At 42.8% G+C, this 19,243-nt stretch overlaps 1 protein-coding gene across 2 annotated transcripts in view; it reads right to left on the bottom strand.

Moving 5' to 3' along the window:
- The window catches only part of LOC139760451 (failed axon connections homolog), a 132,213-nt gene that overhangs the window by 7,532 nt on the left and 105,438 nt on the right, over positions 1–19,243 (bottom strand). The window lies entirely within an intron of this gene.

Here is a 19,243-nt window from a genome sequence, read left to right as displayed (position 1 = left end):
CTTTCACTAATAATCTTACTTCCTCATCCCACCACTCACTGCCCTTTCTAATCCACCCACCTCCCACGCTTCTCATGCCACAAGCATCCCTTGCGCAAGCCATTACTGCTTCCCTAGATACATCCTATTCCTCCCCCACTCCCCTTACGTCCTTTGTTTTCACCTTTTTCCTTTCTGCACTCAGTCTCTCCTAGTACTCCCTCACACAAGTTTCCTTTCCAAGCACACTTTCTCTCACAACTCTCTTCACCCCAACACTCTTCTTTCCTGAAAAATCTAAAATTCTTCACCTTCGCCTCCACAAGATAATGGTCAAACATTCCTCCAGTTGCACCTATAAGCACATTAACATCCAAAAGTCTCTCTTTCACTCGCCTATCAATCAACACGTTATATGATAACGCTCTCTGGTCATCTCTCCTAATTACATACGTATACTTATGCATATCTTTCCTTCTAATCCATGTATTCCCAAACACCAATTCTTTTTCAGCACCCAAATCTACAAGCTCTTCACCTTTTCCATTTGTAACACTGAACATCCCATGTAGACCTATCATTCCCTCACCTGCCACATTACTCACCTTTGCATTCAAATCACCCATCACTGTAACCCCGTCTCGTGCATTAAAGCCACTAACACTCACTCTGCTGCTCCCAAAACAATTGCTTCTCATGATCTTTCTTCTCATGTCCAGGTGCATATGCACCAATCATCACCTATCTCTCTCCATCCACTTTCAGTTTTACCCACATCAATCTAGAGTTTACGTTCTTGCGCTCTATCACATACTTCCACCACTCCTGTTTCAGGAGTAGTGCTACTCCTTCCCTTGCTATTGTCCTCTCACCAACCCCTGACTTTACTCCAAAAACATTCCCAAACCACTCATCCCCTTAATCCTTGAGCTTCGTTTCTCTCAGGGCCAAAATATCCAGGTTCCTTTCCTCAAACATACTACTTATCCCTCCTTTTTTCTCATCTTAGCTACATCCACACACACCAATCTGAGCCTTCGAGGAGGATGAGCACTCCCCGCGTGACTCCTTCTGTTTCCCCGTTCACAAAATTAAAATACAAGGAGTGGAGGGTTTTTAGCCCCTTTCTCCCGTGCCCTTTAGTCCTCTTCTACGACAATTGAGGAATCTGTGGGAAGTATTCTTTCTCCCCTCTCCACATATATACGTATATATATATATATATATATATATATATATATATATATATATATATATATATATATATATATATATATATATATATATATATATATATATATATATATATATATATATATATATATATATATATATATATATATATATATACATATATATATATATATATATATATATATATATATATATATATATATATATATATATATATATATATATATATATATATATATATATATATATATATATATATATATATCATCCCTGGGGATAGGGGAGAAAGAATACTTCCCACGTATTCCCTGCGTGTCGTAGAAGGCGACTAAAAGGGGAGGGAGCGGGAGGCTGGAAATCCTCCCCTCTGGTTTTTTTTTTTTAATTTTCCAAAAGAATGAACAGAGAAGTTGGCCAGGTGAGGATATTTCCTCAGAGGCCCAGTCCTCTGTTCTTAACGCTACCTTGCTAACGCGGGAAATGACGAAGAGTTTGAAAGAAAAGATATATATATACATATATATATATATATATATATATATATATATATATATATATATATATATATATATATATATATATATATATATATATATATATATATATATATATACAATATATTGGACAATCACATGTTTACCAAATGGCGTCCTAGCTTCGTCTCTTCGTTGTATCTCAACTAACTGTTATATTTCTCTCTTGTGTCCCCCCTGATGATGTGATTATGACACGAAAGTGCATTTGCAAACATTTCGTGTTTCATTTTCCCCGTGGACTCATAGGAATATGTATATATATATATATATATATATATATATATATATATATATATATATATATATATATATATATATATATATATATATATATATATATATATTCCCTTGGGATAGGGGAGAAAGAATACTTCCACGTATTCCCTGCGTGTCGTAGAAGGCGACTAAAAGGGGAGGGAGCGGGGGGCTGGAAATACTCCCCCTTGTATTTTAACTTTCTAAATGGGGAAACAGAAGAAGGAGTCACGCGGGGAGTGCTCATCCTCCTCGAAGGCTCAGATTGGGTTTCTAAATTGTGTGGATGTAACCAAGATGAGAAAAAAGGAGTGAGGTAGTATGTTTGAGGAAAGGAACCTCGATGTTTTGGCTCTGAGTGAAACGAAGCTCAAGGGTAAATGGGAAGAGTGGTTTGGGAATGCCTTGGGAGTAAAGTCAGGGGTTACTGAGAGGACAAGAGCAAGGGAAGGAGTAGCACTACTCCTGAAACATGAGTGGTGGCAGTATGTGATAGAGTGTAAGAAAGTAAACTTTAGATTGATATGGGTAAAACTGAAAGTGGATGGAGAGAGATGGGTGATTATTGGTGCATATGCACCTGGACATGAGAAGAAAGATCATGAGAGGCAAGTGCTTTGGGAGCAGCTGAATGAGTGCGTTAGAGGTTTTGATGCACAAGACCGGGTTATAGTGATGGGTGATTTGAATGCTAAGGTGAGTAATGTGGCAGTTGAGAGTATAATTGGTATACATGGGGTGTTCAGTGTTGTAAATGGAAATGGTGAAGAGCTTGTAGATTTATGTGCTGAAAAAGGACTGGTGTTTGGGAATACCTGGTTTAAAAAGAGAGATATACATAAGTATACGTATGTAAGTAGGAGAGATGGCCAGAGAGGGATATTTGATTACGTGTTATTTGATAAGCGCGTGAAACAGAGACTTTTAGATGTTAATGTGCTGAGTGGTGCAACTGGAGGGATGTCTGATCATTATCTTGTGCAGGCGAAGGTGAGGATTTGTAGGGGTTTTCAGAAAAGAAGAGAGAATGTTGGAGTGAAGAGAGTGGTAAGAGTAAGTGAGCTTCGGAAGAAGACTTGTGTGAGGAAGTACCAGGAGAAACTCAGTACAGAATGGAAAAAGGTGAGAACAATGGAAGTAAGGAGAGTGGAGGAGGAATGGGATGTATTCAGGGATGCAGTGATGGCTTACGCAAAAGATACTTGTGGCATGAGAAGCGTGGGAGGTGGGTAGATTCGAAAGGGTAGTGAGTGGTGGGATGAAAAAGTAAAATTATTAGTGAAAGAGAAGAGAGAGGCATTTGGACGATTTTTGTAGGGAAATAATGCAAATGAGTGGGAGATGTATAAAAGAAAGAGGCAGGAGGTCAAGAGAAAGGTGCAAGAGGTGAAAAAGAGGGCAAATGAGAGATAGTGTGAGAGAGTATCATTAAATTTTAGGGAAAATAAAAAGATGTTCTGGAAGGAGCTAAATAAAGTGGGTAAGACAAGGGAACAAATGGGAACTTCAGTGAAGGGGGCTAATGGGGAGGTGATAACAAATAGTGGTGATATGAGAAGGAGATGGAGTGAGTATTTTTAAGGTTTGTTGAATGTGTTTGATGATAGGGTGTTTTGGTCGAGGTGGTGTGCAAGGTGAGAGGGTTAGGGAAAATGATTTGGTAAAAAGAGAAGAGGTAGTAAAAGCTTTACGGAAGATGAAAGCCGGCAAGCCAGTAGGTTTGGATGGTATTGCAGTGGAATTTATTAAAAAAGGGGGTGACTGTATTGTTGACTGGTTGGTAAGGTTATTCAATGTATGTATGATTTATGGTGAGGTGCCTGAGGACTGGCGGAATGCTTCCATAGTGCCATCGTACAAAGTAAAAGGGGACAAAGGTGAGTGCTCAAATTAAAGAGGTATAAGTTTGTTGAGTATTCCTGGTAAATTATATGGGAGGGTATTGACTGAGAGGGTGAAGGCATGTACAGAGCATCAGATTGGGGAAGAGCAGCGTGGTTTCAGAAGTGGTAGAGGATGTGTGGATCACGTGTTTGCTTTGAAGAATGTATGTGAGAAATAGAAAAGCAAATGAATTTGTATGTAACATTTATGGGTCTGGAGAAGGCATATGCTAGAGTTGATAGAGATGCTCTGAGGAAGGTATTAAGAATGTATGGTGTGGGAGGCAAGCTGTTAGAAGCAGTGAAAAGTTTTTATCGAGGATGTAAGGCATGTGTACGTATAGGAAGAGAGGAAAGTGATTGGTTTTCAGTGAATGTAGGTTTGCGGCAGGGGTGTGTGATGTCTCCATGGTTGTTTAATTTCTTTATGATGGGGTCGTTAGGGAGGTGAATGCAAGAGCTTTGGAGAGAGGGGCAGGTATGCATTCTGTTGTGGATCAGAGAGCTTAGGATGTAAGCCATTTGTTGTTCGCTGATGATACAGCGCCGGTGGCTGATTCATGAGAAACTGCAGAAGCTGGTGACTGAGTTTGGTAAAGTGTGTGAAAGAAGAAAGTTGAGAGTAAATGTGAATAAGAGCAAGGATATTAGGTACAGTAGGGTTAAGGGTCAAGTCAATTGGGAGGTAAGTTTGAATGGAGAAGAACTGGAGGAAATGAAGTGTTTTAGATATCTGGGAGTGGATCTGGCACCGGATGGAACTATGGAAGCGGAAATGAATCATAGGGTGGGGGAGGGGGCAAAAAGTCTGGAAGCCTTGAAGAATGTGTGGAAACCGAGAACATTATCTCGGAAAGCAAAAATAGGTATGTTTGAAGGAATAGTGGTTCCAACAACGTTGTATGGTTGCGAGGCGTGGGCTATGGATAGAGTTGTGCGCAGGAGGGTGGATTAAGCTGGAAATGAGATGTTTGAGGACAATATGTTGTGTGAGGGGGTTTGATCGAGTAAGTAATGTAACGGTAAGAGAGATGTGTGGTAATAAAAAGTGTGGTTGAGAGAGCAGAAGAGGGTGTTTTGAAATGGTTAGGTCACATCGAGAGAATGAGTGAGGAAAGATTGACCAAGAGGATATATGTGTCGGAGGTGGAGGGAACGAGGATAAGTGGGAGACCAAATTGGAGGTGGAAAGATGGAGTCAATAATATTCTGAGTGATCGGGGCCTGAACATGCAGGAGGGTGAAAGGCGTGCAAGGAATAGAGCGAATTGGAACGATGTGGTATACCGGGGTCGACGTGATGTCAATGGATTGAACCAGGGTATGTGAAGCGTCTGGGGTAAACCATGGAAAGTTCTGTGGGGCCTGGATGTGGAAAGGAAGCTGTGGTTTCGGTGCATTATTACATGACAGCTAGAGACTGAGTGTGAACGAATGGTGCCTTTGTTGTCTTTTCCTAGTGCTACCTCGCACACTTGAGGGGGGAGGGGGTGTTATTTCATGTGTGGCGAGGTGGCGGTAGTAATGAATAAAGGCAGACAGTATGAATTATGTACATGTGTATATATGTATATGTCTGTGTGTGTATATATATGTATACGTTGAGATGTATAGGTATGTATATTTGCGTGTGTGGACGTGTATGTATATACATGTGTATGTGGGTGGGTTGGCCCAGTCTTTCGTCTGTTTCCGTGCGCTACCTCGCTAACGCGGGAGACAGCGACAAAGCAAAATGAATAAATAAATAAAATATGTACATATATATATATATGTGTGTGTGTGCGTGTGTGTATGTACATATATCAAGCGGCCATCAACTGTCAGGATATGTTAGCCAGACATTAAGGGTAACTGTGTCTAGCCTAAATGTCTCTGTTAACAGAAGCCATTATTTCAGAGTTCTTTCTTAATCAGCCCGTGGGCTGATTATACATCCGTAGAGGAAGAGGTGAGGTTCGTAACATGGGGGCCTGCCCGGGATTTGAATACGTGAAACCTACTGTCCAGGAAGGATGATGTGAGACTAAACGTCCAGAGACTGAATCAAGTATACTGGGAGTGAAATCATATGTATTGGTAGCTGAAATCACGTGTACGTAACCAAGTGGTACCGAAGTGTTGTGGGTTAGTACTCTACTGTGCACTCTTGTAATATACTGGAGAAGATTTCTCTAAACAAGAAAGTGTTCGTAATTGTATATACGTTTTGTTTAAACATGGCATATAACATTAAGAAATTTAGTAAACCCAGGTTATACACTTTCTGTACCACTGTGATAAAGATGAACTGAGTTACGTTGCAGCTAATCATAGAATTTCTATGAGGACACTTGTCAAAGGTGATAAACAGAGAGAATTGATTGATCAGTTGCTGTCTTTATCAATATTGAAGGAATGTGAAGGTGTTGAAAATAGTGGTGATGATGAGGGACAGATAAGTTAAAAAATGGCAATGGAGAGGTTGAGGTTAGAATTTGAACTCAAGAAAATGCAAATGGAGGCAGGAAAAGAGAGAATACAGGCAGATAAAGAGGTAAGACTTAGGCAATCACAAACAGGAGAGAACAAGTACAAGAAAAAAAAATGGAGATAAACATGATAGAATTAAGTCATTTAACTGAGCTTATAGAAGAAGCTGAGGACTTCTTTATTCCATTTGAAAAACTTGCAACTATTAAAGAATGGGATGAAAGTGACTGGGCTATTTTGGTGCAAAGTGAATTTAAGGGTAAGGCTAGAGAGGCGTATGTATGTATGTCTTAGTATGATGGAGTCAGTAGATTATAAGGCTGTTAAGGAGGCAGTACTGAAAACTGTGGAATTGGATGCAGAAGCGTACAGGAGAAGGTTTAGGGATATCAAGAAATTTAGTGGAACTCATCTTGAGGCGGCTAAAGAGTGTGGAATGAAATTCGACAGGGGGTGTAAGTCTGTGGAAGCAGAGACAAGGGAGGAAATGAGACAACTAGTCCTGTTGGAGCAGTTCAAAAGTATTGTACTCCCTGAAGTGAACTATGAAATAAGTAAGAGTAGAGTGAAAAATGTGATGGATGCAGCCAGGATGGCTGACCAGTTAGAATTAGTTCACAAATATTATAAGGGAGAAATATCACGGAAACAAGGTGTGATAAAACAGTAATAGGCAGAATTATGATAAACCTTATTAATATCCAAACTATTCAGATATCAAACAGTCTAGTCAACATTATTTAGTGGAAGGTCCATCTAACTATGAGCCACAAAACAATGTTGGAAATAGATTCCAAAAACAATCACAATACAGGTATTCAAGACCTTAGTTTAGTCATAATCCTTTATGTTAGTGGACAGGAGAGACCACCAATGAAATGTTAGGGTTGTAGAGAATTTGGTCATGGTAAATATCAGTGTCAAAAATCCCCAAAGACTATAGGATTAATTGTTGCTTGGGAATAGAGACAGGATTTTAGTGAGGTAAGAGGTAATGAGTATACTGCGAATAAACCAAAACCTGTGAATCATTAGCAATATATTACTGAGGGAAAGGTTGGGATTAAAAGTAGTCATGAAAAGAAAATTTTGATATTGAGAGATTCTGGAGCAAATCAGAGTTTTATTCTGTAAGATGTATTAAAGTGAACAAAGGAGTCTTATTCTAGGGGAAAAAATAAGTGCAAGAGAGTTAAAGTCAAGGACAACTGTCCCAATTCATTATATCACATGGACTGGTGAGTGGCGGAGTAAAAGTTTGGATATGTGAGGAATTTCCTATGCCTGGCGTACACATGCTATTGGGGAATGATTTGACTGACAAATTAGTCCCAGAGCCTATTATGAGCAGTCATCCATTTGATGTAGAGACTATTGTAAAGATGTAACGCATGACAGATAAGACTGTAGAGAATCAGACTGATAGTAATGAAGAGTTTAGTGAAACTGTTTGTCCAGCTTGTGTTGTGACCAGGTCAATATTAAAGATGAGAAACTGAATACGATTTGGGTGAATTGTTTAATGAAGAGTATGTAACTAGAGATAATACAGTAGAATTTGGAAATGAGAGGAGGACTGTGGAATGAAAAATTCATATATTTCCAGAATTCGTTGTGGACAAGGAAGAGTTGACAAAGTGACAGAATGGTGATGAGAAGTTGAAAGAATGTTTGAGTGAAGCTGCTAGAAATGGGGGTAAGTGTGATGTGTCAGTTGGATTTTATGTACAAAATGATGTGTTAATGAGAAGATGGAAGCCTGGTCATGTTCCAGCATCTGGTCACTGGGAGATCAGAAAGCAGATTGTTGTTCCAAAGAATTATAGGGTACATGTTATTGCGTTATCTCATAGTTCTAGTTTGTATGGATATTTGGGAGTTAGGAAGACAAATGACAGATTATTAATTCATTTTCATTGGCCAGATATGAAGAAAGATGTATCCCAGTATTGTAAGACCTGTGAATTATATCAGAGTAGGTAAACCAGCCAGCAGCATTGCAGCCAATTTCTGCATTTCTTTAACCTTTTAGCAAAATTGTAATTGATTGTGTAGGTCCTCTACCTAAAACACATAAAGGAAATCAGTATTCATCTACCAGATTTCCAGAAGCAGTACCAATACGTAGCATACATTCTAAGAGTATTGTAAGAGACTTTGTGAAATATTTTTCCTAAATGGGTATGCATGAGATTATGAAGTTAGACCAAGGAAGTAATTCCACTTCAGGAGTGTTGAAGAATATATCAAAGGGGGTTATATATAACACATAATGTGTCAAGTGCTTATCACCCACAGAGCCAAGGAGTTGTGGAGAGATTCCATCAGACTTTATAAGATCCTTTGAGAATGTATTGTGCAGAATTGTCAGTAGACTGGGATGAGGGTCTCCCTTTAGCATTGTTTGCTATGAGAGATGCAGTACACGAGTCTACAGGTTTTAGCCCCTTTGAGTTAGTGTATCGACATGAAATAAGAGGTCTACTGAGTATGTTGAAAGAGAAGTAGATAGGGAAGAGTGATTATCCTGGGTGACTGAAGTATATTTCAGATTCTAAAAATAGATTGTGTAGGGCTAGAGAGATTGCTGTAGAAAATCTGAAATAGTGTCAAGAAGCTATGAGAGTCTTGAATGACAAGAAATCTTGTAGCAGAGTTCAAACCAGGCCATAGAGTGTTGGAATTATTGCCTCAGACAGGAAATTCTTTGAGGGCAAGATTTTATGGTCCCTGGGTTATTGAGAAAAGAGCGGATAAGTTAAACTATATTGTGAATACTCCAGAAAGACGCAAGCTAAGCCAACTGTGTCACGTAAGCATGATAAAATCTTATCATGATAAAAATTCTGCAAAGGATGATGATGTTACAAATGTGCATTGTGCATGTTATGTCTGATGATGCAGAAAAAATGGATGAAAATGAAAAAACAAAGTTGAGATGTGAAAACAAACTGTTAAGAAATTCAGGTGTATTAGATAATTTGAAAAAGAGGCTTGATCATTTAGAAACTGGGAGAAGAGATGAGATTATACAAATAATGAGTGAGTTTAGGTGTTTGTTTTCTGATGCTCCTTGGAGAACTGATGTATTACAGCATGATTTCGAAAATGAAAATGCAACATCTGTTAAACAGCACCCACATAGAGTGAATCCTAAAATGAGAGAAATGATAAGAAAAGAAGCGCAGTATATGCTTGACAATGATCTGATTGAAAAAAGTAACAGTCCTTGGAGTGTGTGTTAATCAACAAACCTGATGGTATTTCCTATAGATTTTGCACTGATTTCAGAAAGGTATATAAGGTCATTCGTATCTTATTCCAAGAGTGTATGTTTGTATTGATTAGACACGAGATGCTAAATTTGTAACTATGTTGGATTTGACTGATAGAGCAATATAAATTTCTACATTTGTAACTATGGATAGTTTGTATCAGTATAAAGTGTTGCCCTTTGGTATGAAAAATAGTGGCAGTACTTTCCAAAGATTAGTAAATCAAGTATTGTGTGATGTTAAAAATTTTTCAAAACTTGGGAAGAAGATTTGTATCTAATGAGGGAAGTGTTGAATAGGTTGGACAAAGGAAATCTAACTGTAAACCTTGTAAAGAGTGAATTTGCAAGAGCAACTGTAGAATATTTAGGTTATGTTGTTGGTCAGGGATGTGTCAAACCAATTAATGCTAAGATGGAAAGTATTGTACAATTTCCAGTACCTACAAATAAGAAAGAATTGAGATATCTGGGTATGGCTGGATAAAATCGTAGGTTTTTGTAAGAATTTTTCAATCATTGCTTTGCCATTGGCCAACTTATTGTCAAAGAAAGTCAAATCTATATGGAGTGATTAATGTGCTGAGGGCTTTAAGAAACTGGAACAGATACTTGTATGTACACCCATACTTTCTACTACAAATTATGATATTGATTTTCCAATTTGTTATTTTTTGAAAGAAGTTTCATATCAGAAAAACTACTGTACTATTGAAAAAGAACCATTGGCAATGATTTTCAGTTCGAATAATTTTGATGTATATTTGAGAGGAGTAGGTAGGCCGATCCAAGTGTTTACAGATCACAATCCCTTTGTATTTTTACATAAGATGAAAAATCTAAACCAACATTTGACAAGGTGGAGTCTTTTGTTACAAGATTATGATTTGATTATTAAACATATAAGAGGAAAAGATAATTATGTAGCTGATGCCTTTTGTCTCATATTCCATTTAGTCATGAGTCAACTAGTTGCTGACTCATGGCTCTTTCAGGAGGGGAATGTTACAGTTGTCTCCCTTCTTTACCAATAATTGTTTCAGTTATCCATTATATGTAAAGTTTTCTAAGGTACATTTTATTCTTTGGAAAAGTCTTATTGTCGTATGTTGCAATATGAAATTCTATTTATCAGATTGTAAATGAATTAATAGTAGCTATTACTTCTATCATTATAATTTACGGAAGACCAATGAATATGTAAGAGATAAAATGAAATAATAGTAAGTACTTGTATACAAGAATAGATAAAGTATTCGAATATTTTCGTTCTGATCGGCTTCTCCCTCTGAACTGCTTTTGGGTAGAATGTGGTACAATGGTGTTGGGTAAATGTATTATATCACCCGTACACATCTTAATGATTTCAAAGACTTATGTCATAAATTGGTCATCATATCTGCCTAAGATTTGCTAAGTAAAATAAGTAGAGGGAGTATATTAAGAGTAGATAGTATATTAAGAGTAGATAGTATTTCTGTGTTTAGAGAGAAGACCTGTTTACTTTTGTTGAAGTTAATATATTCTTATAACTCTTTTACCACTGTGGTTGGTGTTTGACCACTGTTGGAAGTAAGAGAAGTGTATATATATATCAAGCGGCCGTCAGCTGTCAGGAGATATTAGCCAGATGGTAAGGGAATCTGTGTCTAGCCCAAGTTTCTCTGTTAACAGAAGCCACTATTTCAGGGTTCTCTCTTAATGGGCCTATAGGCTGATTATACACCCTTAAAGGAAGGGATAAGGTTCGTAACACCTGAGGGAAGAGAGGTAGGTGGTTGTGGCGGGTAACAGAGGGCGTGGAACTGGCCTTAAGGAGATATAGGTGGTGGTTGTGGATAAATGAGGGCGTGGGGCTGGCTTAAGGGAAGAGACGTATGTAGTGGTGATGGGTAAGGAAGGGCGTTGAGCTGGCCTGAGGGATGAGTTAGTGGGTAACTTGGGGTGTGGGACTTACCTCAGGGAGAAGAGGAAGGGGAGGTGACGGGTAACGGGGGGCGTGGGACTTACCTCAGGGAAAAGAGGAAGGGGAGATGATGGGTAACGGGGGCCGTGGGACTGGCCTGAGGAACAAGAGGTAGGCGATGCCGGTGAGTAATGGTGGGCGTTGGGCTGGCTTGTGGGACGAAAGGTATTTGGTGGTGGTGGATAACGGGAGAATTGGTGCTGGTCTAGGGGAGGAGAGGGAGGTGGTAGTGGTGGGTAATGGAGAGCTTGGGGCTGGCCTTTGGCAGGATAGGTAGGTGGTGGGTAAATGAGGGCGTGGGGCTGACCTGAGGGAGTATAGGTAGAGGTTAGTGTTGAGTAACGGCGGTCGTGGGGCTGGATTAAGGAAGGAGAGGTAGGTGGTGATGGTGGGCAACAGAGGGCGTTGGGCAGGCCTGGGGGAGAAGATGTAGGTAATGTTTTTGGGTAACGGAGGACCTGGGCAGCTATGGTGGAGGAGAGGTAGGTGGTATTGGTGGGCAATGGAGGGTGTGAGGCTTGCCTGAGGGAGGAGAGGTAAGTGGTGGTGTTGGTTAGCTAGGGGCTTTGGGCAGGCCTTAGAAAGTATAGGGATGTGGTGGTGGGTGACTGGGGGCTTAGGGCTGGATTGGGGGAGGAGAGGTAGGTGGAGGTGGTGGTTGATAGGGGTCTTTGGGATGCCCTAAGAGACGAGATGTAGATGGTGGTGGTGAGTGACGTAGGGCATGGGGCTGTTGTGGGGGAGGACTGGCAGGTGGTGGTGGTGTTGGGTAACGGAGGGCGTGAAGCTGGCCTGAAGGAGGAGAGGTAACTGGTGGTGGTGGGTAACGTGGGGCGTTGGACTGGCCAGACGGAAGATAGGTAGGTGGTGGTGATGGGTAACGAGGGGGGGGGGGGTGGCCTGAGAGAGGAGAGTTAGTTGGTGGTGGTAGGTAACTGGGGGCCTGGGGCTAGCCTGAGGGAGGAGAGGCATGTAGTGGTGGTGGGTAACATGGGCTATGGGGCTGGCCTGAGGGAGGAGAGGTATGGATAGGCTGTGGGTACAGGAGGGCGTGGGGCTTGCCTGAAGGAGGAGAGTTAGTGGTGGTGGTGGTGGGTAACGGGGAGGTTAGGGCTGGTCTGGGGGAGAGGAAGTACGTGGTTGTGATAGGTATCTGGGGGTTTGGGGCCTGCCTAATGGAGACGTGAATGGTGGTTGTGGGTAATGGATTCCGTGGGGTTGGCCTGAGGGAGGAAAGATGATTGGTTGTGGTGGGTAACGTAGGGCGTGAGTCTGGCCTGAGGGAGTAGAGGTTGGTAGTGTTGGTGGGTAGTGGAGGGCGTGTGGTTGACCTGAGGGAAGAGAGGTAGGTGATGGTGATGAGTAACGGGCTGGCTTAAGGGAAGAGTATGGCTGGCTTAAGTATGGCTGGCTTAAGTATGGCTGGCTAAAGTATGGCTGGCTTAAGGGAAGAGAGATAGGTGGTGGTGGTGGGTAATGAAGGGCGTGGGCTTACCTGAGGGAGGAGAGGAAAGTGGAGGTGATGGGTGACGAGGGGCGTGGGACTGGCCTGAGGGACGAGAGGTAGTCGGTGCCGGTGGGTAACAGTGGGTGTTGGGTTGGGCTGCGGGACGAGAGGTAGTTGGTGGTGGTGGTGGTGGATAACGGGAGAATTGGTGTGGGGGTGGAGAGGTTGTTGGTGGTGGAGGGTAATGAAGGGCTTGGGGATGGCCTTTGGAAGGAAAGGTAGGTGGTGGTGGTGGTGATGGGTAACGGAGTGTGTAAGGCTGAGCTGAGAGAGTATAGGAGAGGTAGGTAGTGATGATGGGTAACAAAGGGCGTTAGACTGGCCTGAGGGATGAGAGGCAGGTGGTGGTGTTGGATGACGGGTGACCTGGGGGCTGCCTGGTGGAGGAGAGGTATGTGGTATTGGTGGGTAACAGAGGGTGTGAAGCTTGTTTTGGAAGGAGAGGTAAGTGATGGTGTTGGTTAGCTAGGGGCTTTGGGCAGGCCTTAGAAAATAGAAGTTGGTGGTGGTGGTGGGTAACGGAGGGCATGCGACTGGCCTGAGGATAGAGAGGTTGGTGGTGATGGTGAGTAACGAGGGGCGTAGGGCTGGACTGAGGGGGGAGAGGTAAGTGGTGGTGGTGGATAACGTAGGGCGTTGGGCTGGCCTGAGGAAGGAGTGGTAGTTGGTGGTGGTAGGTAATGGGGAGGTTGGGGCTGGTCTAGGGGTGGAGAATCAATGGTTTGTTACCGTGGTGCTTGGGGCTCTCCTTAGGGATGAGAGGTAGAGTTTGGTGGTGGGTAACGGAGAGCTTAGGCTGTTTTTGGCGAGGAGAGGTAGATGGTGGTGCTGGGTAAAGAGGGCGAGGGGCTGGTCTGAAGTAGGAGAGGTAGGTGGTGGTTGTGGGTAAGGCAGGGCCTGGGACTAGCCTGAAGGAGGGGTAGGTTGTGGTCATGGGCAACGGGGGGAGTGGGGATGGCTTAGGAGAAGAGAGGTAGGTGGTGGTGTTGCGTAACGGAGGGCGTGCGGCTGGATTGGGAAAGGAGTGGTAGGTGGTGGTGGTGGGTAACGGAGGACACGGGGCTGGTCTGGGGGTGGAGAGGTTAGTGGGGGTAGAGAGTAACGGAGGGAGTGGGGCTGGCCTGAGGAAGGAGAGGCATGTGGTTGTTTTAGGCGATGGAGGTTTGGAGCTGGTGTGCAGGAGGAAAGGTAGGTGTTGGTGGTAGGTATCTGCGAGCTTCTGGCCTGCCTAAGGGAGGAGACGTAGTTGGTGGTGGTGGGTAACGGAGGGCGTGGGGCTGGCCTGAGGGAAGAGAGGTATGTGGTAGTGGTGGCTATCGGGGGGCTTTGGGGTGGACTGGGGGAGGAGAGGTAGGTGGTGGTGGTGGGTAACGGAGGGTGTGGAAGGTAGGTGTGGTTGTGGGTAACGGAGGGCGTGGGGCTGGCCTGAGGGAAGAGAGGTATGTGGTGCTTCTGGGAAACAGGAGGATTGGGTCTAGCTTGAGGGGGGAGAGATATGTGGTTGTGGTGGGTAACGGGGGGCGTGGCTCTGGCCTGAGGGAGGAGAGGTTGGTGGTAGTGGTGGGTAGCGGAGGACTTGTGATTTGGGGTTGCTCTAGAGGAGAGGTAGGTGGTATTGGTGGGTAACGGAGGGTATGAGGCTGGCCTGAATGTGTAGAGGTAGGTGGTGGTGTTGGGTGACTTGGGGCTTGGGGCAGGTCTGAGGGATTAGAGGTAGGTGGGGATGGTGGGTGACAGGGGGTGAGTGGCATAACCTGAGGGAGGAGAAGTAGGTGGTGGTGATGAGTATCGGAGGGTGTGGGGCTGTTATGAGGGAGAAGAGGTAGGTGGTGGTGGTGGGAAACGGTAGGGAAGGGAGGGTGGGTTGTGTAGAGGAGGAGAGGTAGGTGATGATGGTTGCTAACGGAGGGCGTGGGGTTTCCCGAGGGAGAGGAGGTAAATGATGGTTGTGAGTAACGGGGGGATTGTGGATAGCCTGGGGGAGTAGAGGTAGGAGGTTGTGGTGGGTAATGGGGGGCGTGGGTCTGGTCTGAGGGAGGGGAGGTAGGTGGTGGTGGTGGGTAACGGAGGACTTGTGGTTTAGGGTTGTTCTGGAGGAGGAGTGGTAGGTGGTATTGGTGGGTGAAGGAGGGCGTGGGTCTGGTCTGAGGGAGGAGAGGTAGGTGGTGGTGTTGGGTGACTGGGGACTTGAGGCAGGCCTGAGGGATTAGAGGCAGGTGGTTGTGGTGGGCAATGGGGGGCGTGGGTATGGCCTGAGGGAGGAGTTGTAGGTGTGGGTGGTGGGTAACGGGTGTTGTGGGGCTAACTTGTGGGAGGAGAGATAGGTGGTGGTTGTGGGTATCGGAGGGTGTGAGGCTGGCCTGAGGAAAAAGAGATAGGTGGTGGCGGTAGGAAAGGGTAGGGGGGGGGGATTCTGGTCTAGGGGAGGTGAAGTGGGTGGTGGTGGTGGGTAACGGAGGACTTGGAGTTTGGGGCTCCTCAGGAGGAGGAGAGGTAGGCAGCACTGATGGGTAACGGAAGGTATGGGGTTGGTCTGAGGGAGTAGAGGTAGATGGTGGTCGTGGGTAAGCTAGGGCGTGGGAAGAAGGGTTGGCGGTGATGGTGAGTAACAGGGTGGGGCGGGGCGCTTGTCTGAGGGAGATGAGGTAGGTGGGGGTGGTGGGTAACGGGGTGTGTGTGGCTAACCTGAGGGAGGATAGGTAGGTGGAGGTGATGGGAAATAGGAAACGTGGGGTTGGCCTGAGGAAGGAGAGGTAGGCGGTGGTGGAGGGTAACGGAGGACCTTGGACTGGCTTGGGTTGGTGGTGCTGGGAATCGAGGGGCTTGGGGCTGGTCTGGGGGAGGAGAGGTAATTTACGTGAGTTTACATGAGAAAGACAGACAACAGGAGGCCTGACTGGCCCACTAATGGGGCTGTCTGAAAAAAAAAGATGTGATGTAACCTGACAAAAAACAGTAATTCCGCTCAGTAATATCTTAAGTTTATCACCAGCTCCCCGCTGCCACACATTAGCCTTGCAGTGTCTCCGTTACCGATGTCGTTTATACGTTCATTTCTGGCGTTTTTTCTGAGTATACCTAAAATATAAGATATTTGTCTAAACGACTTTTGAAGATATTTATAGTCTTGGCATTTACTATGCCTGACGGTGACTTATTCCAGTGCTTAACACACCTATAGGAAAAGAAGCTTTTTCCCACCTCCGTACATCTTTTAGCTTTGAATTTTATTCTACTTGTCCTAGTAACTGCATTTTCTTGTATTTTGAAAAGATGCTCGTGGTTTACTTTATCAAACTTGTTCAGAATTTTGAACACTTGGATTAAGCCGCTGCGAAGTGTACGTTTTCAAGGGAGAAGAGATCCAATCGTTTTAGCCTCTCTTCGTATGCCAGATTTCGAAGGGATGGGATCAATTTTGTTGCGCGTCTTTGCACTTGCTTTGATTTATCCTCGTCTCTTTTATTGTTTGGGGACCAAAACTGGACTGCACATTCAAGGTGTGGCCTTACCAGAGAACTATAAAGTGTGAGAATTGTTTCTGGTGTCTTGTAATCTGTTCCTGACTATGAAACCTAACATTTGGTTACCTTTTTTACTTGCTGCTTGATACCGTTTAGTGTATTCTAAACTGTTGCTAAGGACAACTCCAAAGTCCTTTTCTTCATTTACTTTAGTTACAGGGTTTCCGAATAGTTTGTAGTCGTATCGTATATTCTAGTCTCCAAAGTGCATAATTTTTCACTTGTAAGATCCTTTGCCGTCTGTCTGACCACTCTGCTGGTAAGATAAGATCTCTTTGAATCATTTCGCAGTCCCGCCTGTTTACAGCTGTACCTCCTAGTTTAGTATCGTCAGCAAATTTGGAGGATATAAAACCGAGTTCTAGGTCATTAATGGATATCATGAAAAGAGCTGGGCGTAAGACCGACCCCTGTGGCACATCACTCGTTACGTCTAACCAATCTGAGGCTTCGCCGTTTAATACAGCACACTGCTTTCTTCCAGTGAGCCAGTGTCTGATCCATGTACAGAGTTCTTCACCGATTCCGTGTGCTTTGAGTTTATGTAAAAGTTTCTTGTGAGGTATATCATCGAAAGTCTTTTGGAAATCTAAATATACTACATCAGACGGTAATTTTCGTCCCAATTCTGAAAAATAACAAAAACTTCCAGCAAATTCGTCAGGCAGGATCTTTTATTGTGGAAACAGTGTTGGTTGTCCGATATGATTTTGTGTTCTAGAATCGTGACAATTTTATCTCGTATAATTTTTTTCCATCATTTTACTTAAACTGACGTAAAGCTAATTGGGAGGTAGTTCAAAGCATACTTTTTGCCTCCTTTTTTATATATAAGAGTAATATTTGCTAGTTTCCAGTCAGTTGGTACCTGACCATCCGACAGAGATTTGTTGAATATTTTTGTTATGATGTATATCAGCTGTCTCCTGACCTTTAAAGATCTTGGAGCTAAGTTAATTTGGCTGTTGGGTTTGTTAGGATTTAATTGGTCCAGGTATCTAAGTACTTCAGAGTTCTTCATTTTTCTAACCTTCAACCCTTCTTCATCAGATCCTTAAAACATTTTCATTGGCTGCAGTGTCCGAGATGTTTCTTCAATTGTGAATACGGAGTTAAAAGAATGATTCAGTATGGTACTCATTTCCTTGTTGTCAGTAATTCGTGTGTCATGTTCGTCTCGTAATGGTCCAATTTCTTCTTTTACTGTCTTTCTTTGTCTTGTATATTTGAAGAATTCCTTAGGATTATTCTTAACTTTCAAGGGTACTTTTTTCTTCCTCGCGTTTACTCTGTCTTATGATCTTACGCTCTCTCTGGATTTTGATTAATACCTGATGATTTTCATCAGTTCCCATTGATTTAGATTTCTTATGTTTTCTTCTTTTGGCGAACTAGTCCTATTCTCCTATTCATCCATGATGGTATTGAAATATTGCAAGTTTTCCTCGTAACTCGTGGAATATCTTTATTTTTAATCTTGAGCGGTGTGTTTTCAGAAAATTTCAACATTTTTTCTGCTGTGTGAACGTCACGTTTTATCCAATTGGTACTGTGAATTTCTTGTCTAATGTTTTCAAATTTTGCTCGCTTGTAATCTGGGATCAAGAGTTTGTTGCCATTTATTTCATAATCTAAATTTATCTCTAATCTTAGCAAACTGTTTGACAAACACTCGACTACTTTGCAAGAGTTGATCACGTTTATGTCACTGGTGAGGGCAAGATCAAGAATGTTTTTACCTCTTGTTAGTTTTTTTTTATTAACTGTTCAAGAGAAAGTCTTCAATCAGTTCCGTCAGTCTTGTTCCCTTTCGGTCACCTGTTAACGTGCCCAGTTTATGTTTAGACTGTTGAAGTCTCTTACGATTATAACCTCTTTACATTTTATTTTCTATTTCATTGTATAACATCTTATCGTCCTCTTTTTCCTTAGGAGATCTGTGAATAACGCCGAGGCGTCGTTTACTTTTGAACTTGTCGGTAATGTCAATATAAAGATAGTTGTAAGTGTATGTATCTACTTTGCTTATCTTAATAGCACTTAGATTATCAGCGTAGATCAAAACTACCACCTACCCTGTACAAGCGATCTTTCGTAAATAGTTTGTATTCGGGTTATTGCTAACTGGCGATTAAGTGTTTATTTTCAGAGTTTACCTACGTTTCTGAGATCGCAATAATATTCGGTTTTTCAGTAACTGCATAGGATGTAAGTTCTTCTCGTTTCATAATGATGCTCCAGACATTTGTGTATATTAAACTTATTTCATTCTGATTTGATTTCTGGACTGAATTTGGCTTTTTTTCTCTTTAATGTCGGTGTGCGTGTTTACATTGTCATTATTTATGTCTGTTCTGGGTTCGAAGCCTTACTCTGACCCTCCCTGCATTGAGCCCTACCAGAAATGTTCCTAAAAGTTACCTGAAAGTTGACATGAGTCTTTGCGCTAACCCGCTACTTATACTGCCAGAGTTGTCCCTAACTGACCCTGCTTGACTTTGCTAATTCCTCTGCCTGTGAGGTTACCGCTACTAGCCGAAGATCCCTACCGCCAAGGTCCCATCCATCCTTTACCTTGTTTCTCAGATCCCGTACACAGATTTCCCCCACACCGACCTACCCTAGCTGGTTGTGGTGGATAACGGGTTTGCTT

This window comes from Panulirus ornatus, chromosome 37 (assembly GCF_036320965.1).
Source record: "Panulirus ornatus isolate Po-2019 chromosome 37, ASM3632096v1, whole genome shotgun sequence".
NCBI classification, from domain to species: domain Eukaryota; kingdom Metazoa; phylum Arthropoda; class Malacostraca; order Decapoda; family Palinuridae; genus Panulirus; species Panulirus ornatus.
Note: the sequence above shows the minus strand (reverse complement) of the source record. Positions and strands in the feature narration are given on the sequence as shown.